At 39.1% G+C, this 9,793-nt stretch overlaps 1 long non-coding RNA gene across 1 annotated transcript; it reads right to left on the bottom strand.

Moving 5' to 3' along the window:
* Positions 1–366: 366 nt before the first annotated feature.
* LOC140592005 (uncharacterized) lies at positions 367–9,793 on the bottom strand. Its single transcript, XR_011992219.1, has 3 exons — positions 9,772–9,793; positions 4,134–4,257; positions 367–485 (listed from the first exon to the last, which is right to left on the bottom strand). It is a non-coding gene; the product is annotated as an uncharacterized lncRNA (long non-coding RNA).

Below are 9,793 nucleotides of genomic sequence, written 5' to 3' on the forward strand. Positions count from 1 at the left end.
TAACAGACATGTATAGATGTGATTCAAGAGCAGACTATCTAGTTTCAGGAACACTTTAAACCATCTTCCTAGGCTACTCCTACATGCAGTTATGGCCTGTCAAATGATAGGTGGGGTGCATCCATTCACTTAACATTGGCAACCTTGGCAGATTCAAATGGTCACTGCAGGTCAGAGGTCAGGGCTACACTTATGAAACTTGGCAAACATGTTCATACCTACATCTAGTTTAGGTATACCAAATTTCAGACGACTAGCTGGTATGGTTCAGCTGTGAGGGCCCGCTGAACTTAATATGAGGAATATAATATCCATACATTAAAACTTTAAAATTACACCAAAGTTGTTGTGAAAGGATTACCTCCATGAGACTTTGCACAGTCGTTCAGACACAGAAGTAGTTAATTTCTGCCAAATTTCAGAGCTCCAGCTGGTACGGTTCAGCGGTGAGGCCCCCCTGAGCATAATATGAGGCAGATAATATCCTGTAATTAAAACTTTAAAATTACACCAAAGTTGTTGTGAAAGGCTTGCCTCTATGAAACTTTGCACAATTGTTTATAGCAAAAAGTAGTTAATGCACAACAAATTTCAGACCTCTATCTGGTACGGTTCAGCTGTGAGGGCCCCCTCAGCTTAATATGAGGCATATAATATCCTGTAATTATAAATTTAAAATTACACCAAATCTGTTGTGAAAGGCTTGCCTCCATGAGACTTTGCACAATGGTTTATAGCAAAAAGTAGTTAATGCACAACAAATTCCAGACCTCTAGCTCGTACGGATCAGCTGTGGGGGACCCCTGAGCTTAATATGAGGAATATAATATCCATAAATTAAAACTTTAAAATTACACCAACGATGTTGTGAAAGGCTTGCCTCTATGAGACTTTGCAGACATTTTCAGACCCAAAAGTAGTTAGTGCTTGCAAAATTTCACACCCCTATCTGGTAGGGTTTAGCTGTGAGGGCCCCCTGAACTTAATATGAGGAATATAATATCCATACATTAAAACTTTAAAATTACACCAACGATTTTGTGAAAGGATTACCTCCATGAGACTTTGCAGAGTCGTTCAGACACAGAAGTACTTAATTCTTGCCTAATTTCAGACCTTCAGCTAGTACGGTTCAGCGGTGAGGCCCCCCTGAGCATAATATGAGGCAGGTAATATCCTATAATTATAAATTTAAAATTACACCAAATCTGTTGTGAAAGGCTTCCCTCTATGAGACTTTGCACACTTGTTCATACCCATAAGTAGTTGATGCAAGCCAAATTTCAGACCTCTATCTGGTACGGTTCAGCTGTGAGGGCCCCCTCAGCTTAATATGAGGAATATAATATCCATACATTAAAACTTTAAAATTACACCAAAGTTGTTGTGAAAGGCTTAGCTCCATGAGACTTTGCAGACTATTTCAGACCAAAAAGTAGTTAATGCATGCCAAATTCCAGACCTCTAGCTGGTACGGTTCAGCTGTGGGGGACCCCTGAGCTTAATATGAGGAATATAATATCCATAAATAAAAATTTTAAAATTACACCAAAGATGTTGTGAAGGGCTTGCCTCTATGAGACTTTGCACCATTTAATATCCATACATTAAAACTTTAAAATTACACCAAAGTTGTTGTGAAAGGCCTGCCTCTATGAAACTTTGCACAATTGTTTATACCAAAAATTTAAACTTTAAAATTACACCAACGATGTTGTGAAAGGCTTACCTCCATGAGACTTTGCACAGTCGTTCAGACACAGAAGTAGTTAATTTCTGCCAAATTTCAGAGCTCCAGCTGGTACGGTTCAGCGGTGAGGCCCCCCTGAGCATAATATGAGGCAGGTAATATCCTATAATTATAAATTTAAAATTACACCAAATCTGTTGTGAAAGGCTTCCCTCTATGAGACTTTGCACACTTGTTTATACCCATAAGTAGTTGATGCAAGCCAAATTTCAGACCTCTAGCTGGTACGGGTCAGCTGTGGGGGACCCCTGAGCTTAATATGAGGAATATAATATCCATAAATTAAAACTTTAAAATTACACCAAAGTTGTTGTGAAAGGCTTGCCTCTATGAAACTTTGCACAATTGTTTATAGCAAAAAGTAGTTAATGCACAACAAATTTCAGACCTCTATCTGGTACGGTTCAGCTGTGAGGGCCCCCTCAGCTTAATATGAGGCATATAATATCCTGTAATTATAAATTTAAAATTACACCAAATCTGTTGTGAAAGGCTTGCCTCCATGAGACTTTGCACAATGGTTTATAGCAAAAAGTAGTTAATGCACAACAAATTCCAGACCTCTAGCTCGTACGGATCAGCTGTGGGGGACCCCTGAGCTTAATATGAGGAATATAATATCCATAAATTAAAACTTTAAAATTACACCAACGATGTTGTGAAAGGCTTGCCTCTATGAGACTTTGCAGACTTTTTCAGACCCAAAAGTAGTTAGTGCTTGCAAAATTTCACACCCCTATCTGGTAGGGTTTAGCTGTGAGGGCCCCCTGAACTTAATATGAGGAATATAATATCCATACATTAAAACTTTAAAATTACACCAAAGATTTTGTGAAAGGATTACCTCCATGAGACTTTGCACAGTCGTTCAGACACAGAAGTACTTAATTCTTGCCTAATTTCAGACCTTCAGCTAGTACGGTTCAGCGGTGAGGCCCCCCTGAGCATAATATGAGGCAGGTAATATCCTATAATTATAAATTTAAAATTACACCAAATCTGTTGTGAAAGGCTTCCCTCTATGAGACTTTGCACACTTGTTCATACCCATAAGTAGTTGATGCAAGCCAAATTTCAGACCTCTATCTGGTAGGGTTTAGCTGTGGGGGACCCCTGAGCTTAATATGAGGAATATAATATCCATACATTAAAACTTTAAAATTACACCAACGATGTTGTGAAAGGCTTCCCTCTATGAGACTTTGCACACTTTTTCAGAACCAAAAGTAGTTAGTGCTTGCAAAATTTCACACCCCTATCTGGTAGGGTTTAGCTGTGAGGGCCCCCTGAACTTAATATGAGGAATATAATATCCATACATTAAAACTTTAAAATTACACCAAAGTTGTTGTGAAAGGCTTGCCTCTATGAAACTTTGCACAATTGTTTATAGCAAAAAGTAGTTAATGCACAACAAATTTCAGACCTCTATCTGGTATGGTTCAGCTGTGAGGGCCCCCTCAGCTTAATATGAGGCATATAATATCCTGTAATTATAAATTTAAAATTACACCAAATCTGTTGTGAAAGGCTTGCCTCCATGAGACTTTGCACACTTGTTCATACCCATAAGTAGTTGATGCCTGCCAAATTTCAGTCCTCTAGCTGGTACGGGTCAGCTGTGACACCCCCTAATGTTTTTTGAAAAATAAAGTCAATCATCTCCCCATTGTCTTGCATCTGTGACTTTAGGAAATTCAAAAGGTCACTGCAGCTATTTGTTGAGGGCTGCACTGATGAAACTTTGCATACATGTTCTGACATATGTCTAGTGTGTGAACACTGATTTTCAGGCCACTATTTCTATACCACACAGAAATATCACCTGACAAAAGATAGGTGGGTCTGCTCCAATCATTTTAGATTAGAGAATAATATTTTTTCTCTGGAATGGCTCCCAATGCATCTCAATGGACCGACTAGAGAAAAATATTTTTTATTTGGAATGTCGCGGCCTATATACTGCATTGCAGCCACTTATGATAAAAATCAAGCTTGTTTCAAATGAAAAAGGCATAATCTTAACAGACATGTATAGATGTGATTCAAGAGCAGACTGTCTAGTTTCAGGAACACTTTAAACCATCTTCCTAGGCTACTCCTACATGCAGTTATGGCCTGTCAAATGATAGGTGGGGTGCATCCATTCACTTAACATTGGCAACCTTGGCAGATTCAAATGGTCACTGCAGGTCAGGGGTCACGGCTACACTTATGAAACTTGGCAAACATGTTCAAACCTACATCTAGTTTAGGTATACCAAATTTCAGACGACGAGCTGGTATGGTTCAGCTGTGAGGGCCCGCTGAACTTAATATGAGGAATATAATATCCATACATTAAAACTTTAAAATTACACCAAAGTTGTTGTGAAAGGCTTACCTCCATGAGACTTTGTACAGTCGTTCAGACACAGAAGTAGTTAATTTCTGCCAAATTTCAGAGCTCCAGCTGGTACGGTTCAGCGGTGAGGCCCCCCTGAGCATAATATGAGGCAGATAATATCCTATAATTATACATTTAAAATTACACCAAATCTGTTGTGAAAGGCTTCCCTCTATGAGACTTTCCACACTTTTTCAGACCCAAAAGTAGTTAGTGCTTGCAAAATTTCACACCCCTATCTGGTAGGGTTTAGCTGTGGGGGACCCCTGAGCTTAATATGAGGAATATAATATCCATACATTAAAACTTTAAAATTACACCAACGATGTTGTGAAAGGCTTCCCTCTATGAGCCTTTGCACACATTTTCAGAACCAAAAGTAGTTAGTGCTTGCAAAATTTCACACCCCTATCTGGTAGGGTTTAGCTGTGAGGGCCCCCTGAACTTAATATGAGGAATATAATATCCATACATTAAAACTTTAAAATTACACCAAAGTTGTTGTGAAAGGCTTCCCTCTATGAGACTTTGCACACTTGTTCATACCCATAAGTAGTTGATGCAAGCCAAATTTCAGACCTCTAGCTGGTACGGGTCAGCTGTGGGGGACCCCTGAGCTTAATATGAGGAATATAATATCCATAAATTAAAACTTTAAAATTACACCAACGATGTTGTGAAAGGCTTGCCTCTATGAGACTTTGCACAGTCGTTCAGACACAGAAGTAGTTAATTTCTGCCAAATTTCAGAGCTCCAGCTGGTACCGTTCAGCGGTGAGGCCCCCCTGAGCATAATATGAGGCAGATAATATCCTGTAATTAAAACTTTAAAATTACACCAAAGTTGTTGTGAAAGGCTTGCCTCTATGAAACTTTGCACAATTGTTTATAGCAAAAAGTAGTTAATGCACAACAAATTTCAGACCTCTATCTGGTACGGTTCAGCTGTGAGGGCCCCCTCAGCTTAATATGAGGCATATAATATCCTGTAATTATAAATTTAAAATTACACCAAATCTGTTGTGAAAGGCTTGCCTCCATGAGACATTGCACAATGGTTTATAGCAAAAAGTAGTTAATGCACAACAAATTCCAGACCTCTAGCTCGTACGGATCAGCTGTGGGGGACCCCTGAGCTTAATATGAGGAATATAATATCCATAAATTAAAACTTTAAAATTACACCAACGATGTTGTGAAAGGCTTGCCTCTATGAGACTTTGCAGACTTTTTCAGACCCAAAAGTAGTTAGTGCTTGCAAAATTTCACACCCCTATCTGGTAGGGTTTAGCTGTGAGGGCCCCCTGAACTTAATATGAGGAATATAATATCCATACATTAAAACTTTAAAATTACACCAAAGATTTTGTGAAAGGATTACCTCCATGAGACTTTGCACAGTCGTTCAGACACAGAAGTACTTAATTCTTGCCTAATTTCAGACCTTCAGCTAGTACGGTTCAGCGGTGAGGCCCCCCTGAGCATAATATGAGGCAGGTAATATCCTATAATAAAGCCTCTATGACACTTTGCACACTATTTCAGACCCAAAAGTAGTTAGTGCTTGCAAAATTTCACACCCCTATCTGGTAGGGTTTAGCTGTGGGGGACCCCTGAGCTTGAATGATGAGGAATATAATATCCATACATTAAAACTTTAAAATTACACCAACGATGTTGTGAAAGGCTTCCCTCTATGAGCCTTTGCACACATTTTCAGAACCAAAAGTAGTTAGTGCTTGCAAAATTTCACACCCCTATCTGGTAGGGTTTAGCTGTGAGGGCCCCCTGAACTTAATATGAGGAATATAATATCCATACATTAAAATTTAAAAATTACACCAAAGTTGTTGTGAAAGGCTTCCCTCTATGAGACTTTGCACACTTGTTCATACCCATAAGTAGTTGATGCAAGCCAAATTTCAGACCTCTAGCTGGTACGGGTCAGCTGTGGGGGACCCCTGAGCTTAATATGAGGAATATAATATCCATAAATTAAAACTTTAAAATTACACCAACGATGTTGTGAAAGGCTTGCCTCTATGAGACTTTGCACAGTCGTTCAGACACAGAAGTAGTTAATTTCTGCCAAATTTCAGAGCTCCAGCTGGTACCGTTCAGCGGTGAGGCCCCCCTGAGCATAATATGAGGCAGATAATATCCTGTAATTAAAATTTTAAAATTACACCAAAGTTGTTGTGAAAGGCTTGCCTCTATGAAACTTTGCACAATTGTTTATAGCAAAAAGTAGTTAATGCACAACAAATTTCAGACCTCTATCTGGTATGGTTCAGCTGTGAGGGCCCCCTCAGCTTAATATGAAGCATATAATATCCTGTAATTATAAATTTAAAATTACACCAAATCTGTTGTGAAAGGCTTGCCTCCATGAGACTTTGCACACTTGTTCATACCCATAAGTAGTTGATGCCTGCCAAATTTCAGTCCTCTAGCTGGTACGGGTCAGCTGTGACACCCCCTAATGTTTTTTGAAAAATAAAGTCAATCATCTCCCCATTGTCTTGCATCTGTGACTTTAGGAAATTCAAAAGGTCACTGCAGCTATTTGTTGAGGGCTGCACTGATGAAACTTTGCATACATGTTCTGACATATGTCTAGTGTGTGAACACTGATTTTCAGGCCACTATTTCTATACCACACAGAAATATCACCTGACAAAAGATAGGTGGGTCTGCTCCAATCATTTTAGATTAGAGAATAATATTTTTTCTCTGGAATGGCTCCCAATGCATCTCAATGGACCGACTAGAGAAAAATATTTTTTATTTGGAATGGCGCGGCCTATATACTGCATTGCAGCCACTTATGATAAAAATCAAGCTTGTTTCAAATGAAAAAGGCATAATCTTAACAGACATGTATAGATGTGATTCAAGAGCAGACTGTCTAGTTTCAGGAACACTTTTAAGCATCTTCCTAGGCTACTCCTACATGCAGTTATGGCCTGTCAAATGATAGGTGGGGTGCATCCATTCACTTAACATTGGCAACCTTGGCAGATTCAAATGGTCACTGCAGGTCAGGGGTCACGGCTACACTTATGAAACTTGGCAAACATGTTCAAACCTACATCTAGTTTAGGTATACCAAATTTCAGACGACGAGCTGGTATGGTTCAGCTGTGAGGGCCCGCTGAACTTAATATGAGGAATATAATATCCATACATTAAAACTTTAAAATTACACCAAAGTTGTTGTGAAAGGCTTACCTCCATGAGACTTTGCACAGTCGTTCAGACACAGAAGTAGTTAATTTCTGCCAAATTTCAGAGCTCCAGCTGGTACGGTTCAGCGGTGAGGCCCCCCTGAGTATAATATGAGGCAGATAATATCCTGTAATTAAAACTTTAAAATTACACCAAAGTTGTTGTGAAAGGCTTGCCTCTATGAAACTTTGCACAATGGTTTATAGCAAAAAGTAGTTAATGCACAACAAATTTCAGACCTCTATCTGGTACGGTTCAGCTGTGAGGGCCCCCTCAGCTTAATATGAGGCATATAATATCCTGTAATTATAAATTTAAAATTACACCAAATCTGTTGTGAAAGGCTTGCCTCCATGAGACTTTGCACAATGGTTTATAGCAAAAAGTAGTTAATGCACAACAAATTCCAGACCTCTAGCTCGTACGGATCAGCTGTGGGGGACCCCTGAGCTTAATATGAGGAATATAATATCCATAAATTAAAACTTTAAAATTACACCAACGATGTTGTGAAAGGCTTGCCTCTATGAGACTTTGCAGACTTTTTCAGACCCAAAAGTAGTTAGTGCTTGCAAAATTTCACACCCCTATCTGGTAGGGTTTAGCTGTGAGGGCCCCCTGAACTTAATATGAGGAATATAATATCCATACATTAAAACTTTAAAATTACACCAAAGATTTTGTGAAAGGATTACCTCCATGAGACTTTGCAGAGTCGTTCAGACACAGAAGTACTTAATTCTTGCCTAATTTCAGACCTTCAGCTAGTACGGTTCAGCGGTGAGGCCCCCCTGAGCATAATATGAGGCAGGTAATATCCTATAATTATAAATTTAAAATTACACCAAATCTGTTGTGAAAGGCTTCCCTCTATGAGACTTTGCACACTTGTTCATACCCATAAGTAGTTGATGCAAGCCAAATTTCAGACCTCTAGCTGGTACGGGTCAGCTGTGGGGGACCCCTGAGCTTAATATGAGGAATATAATATCCATAAATTAAAACTTTAAAATTACACCAACGATGTTGTGAAAGGCTTGCCTCTATGAGACTTTGCACACTTTTTCAGACCCAAAAGTAGTTAGTGCTTGCAAAATTTCACACCCCTATCTGGTAGGGTTTAGCTGTGGGGGACCCCTGAGCTTAATATGAGGAATATAATATCCATACATTAAAACTTTAAAATTACACCAACGATGTTGTGAAAGGCTTCCCTCTATGAGACTTTGCACACTTTTTCAGAACCAAAAGTAGTTAGTGCTTGCAAAATTTCACACCCCTATCTGGTAGGGTTTAGCTGTGAGGGCCCCCTGAACTTAATATGAGGAATATAATATCCATACATTAAAACTTTAAAATTACACCAAAGTTGTTGTGAAAGGCTTGCCTCTATGAAACTTTGCACAATTGTTTATAGCAAAAAGTAGTTAATGCACAACAAATTTCAGACCTCTATCTGGTATGGTTCAGCTGTGAGGGCCCCCTCAGCTTAATATGAGGCATATAATATCCTGTAATTATAAATTTAAAATTACACCAAATCTGTTGTGAAAGGCTTGCCTCCATGAGACTTTGCACACTTGTTCATACCCATAAGTAGTTGATGCCTGCCAAATTTCAGTCCTCTAGCTGGTACGGGTCAGCTGTGACACCCCCTAATGTTTTTTGAAAAATAAAGTCAATCATCTCCCCATTGTCTTGCATCTGTGACTTTAGGAAATTCAAAAGGTCACTGCAGCTATTTGTTGAGGGCTGCACTGATGAAACTTTGCATACATGTTCTGACATATGTCTAGTGTGTGAACACTGATTTTCAGGCCACTATTTCTATACCACACAGAAATATCACCTGACAAAAGATAGGTGGGTCTGCTCCAATCATTTTAGATTAGAGAATAATATTTTTTCTCTGGAATGGCTCCCAATGCATCTCAATGGACCGACTAGAGAAAAATATTTTTTATTTGGAATGTCGCGGCCTATATACTGCATTGCAGCCACTTATGATAAAAATCAAGCTTGTTTCAAATGAAAAAGGCATAATCTTAACAGACATGTATAGATGTGATTCAAGAGCAGACTGTCTAGTTTCAGGAACACTTTAAACCATCTTCCTAGGCTACTCCTACATGCAGTTATGGCCTGTCAAATGATAGGTGGGGTGCATCCATTCACTTAACATTGGCAACCTTGGCAGATTCAAATGGTCACTGCAGGTCAGGGGTCACGGCTACACTTATGAAACTTGGCAAACATGTTCAAACCTACATCTAGTTTAGGTATACCAAATTTCAGACGACGAGCTGGTATGGTTCAGCTGTGAGGGCCCGCTGAACTTAATATGAGGAATATAATATCCATACATTAAAACTTTAAAATTACACCAAAGTTGTTGTGAAAGGCTTACCTCCATGAGACTTTGTACAGTC

This window comes from Paramormyrops kingsleyae, chromosome 7 (genome assembly GCF_048594095.1).
Source record: "Paramormyrops kingsleyae isolate MSU_618 chromosome 7, PKINGS_0.4, whole genome shotgun sequence".
Lineage (NCBI taxonomy): Eukaryota > Metazoa > Chordata > Actinopteri > Osteoglossiformes > Mormyridae > Paramormyrops > Paramormyrops kingsleyae.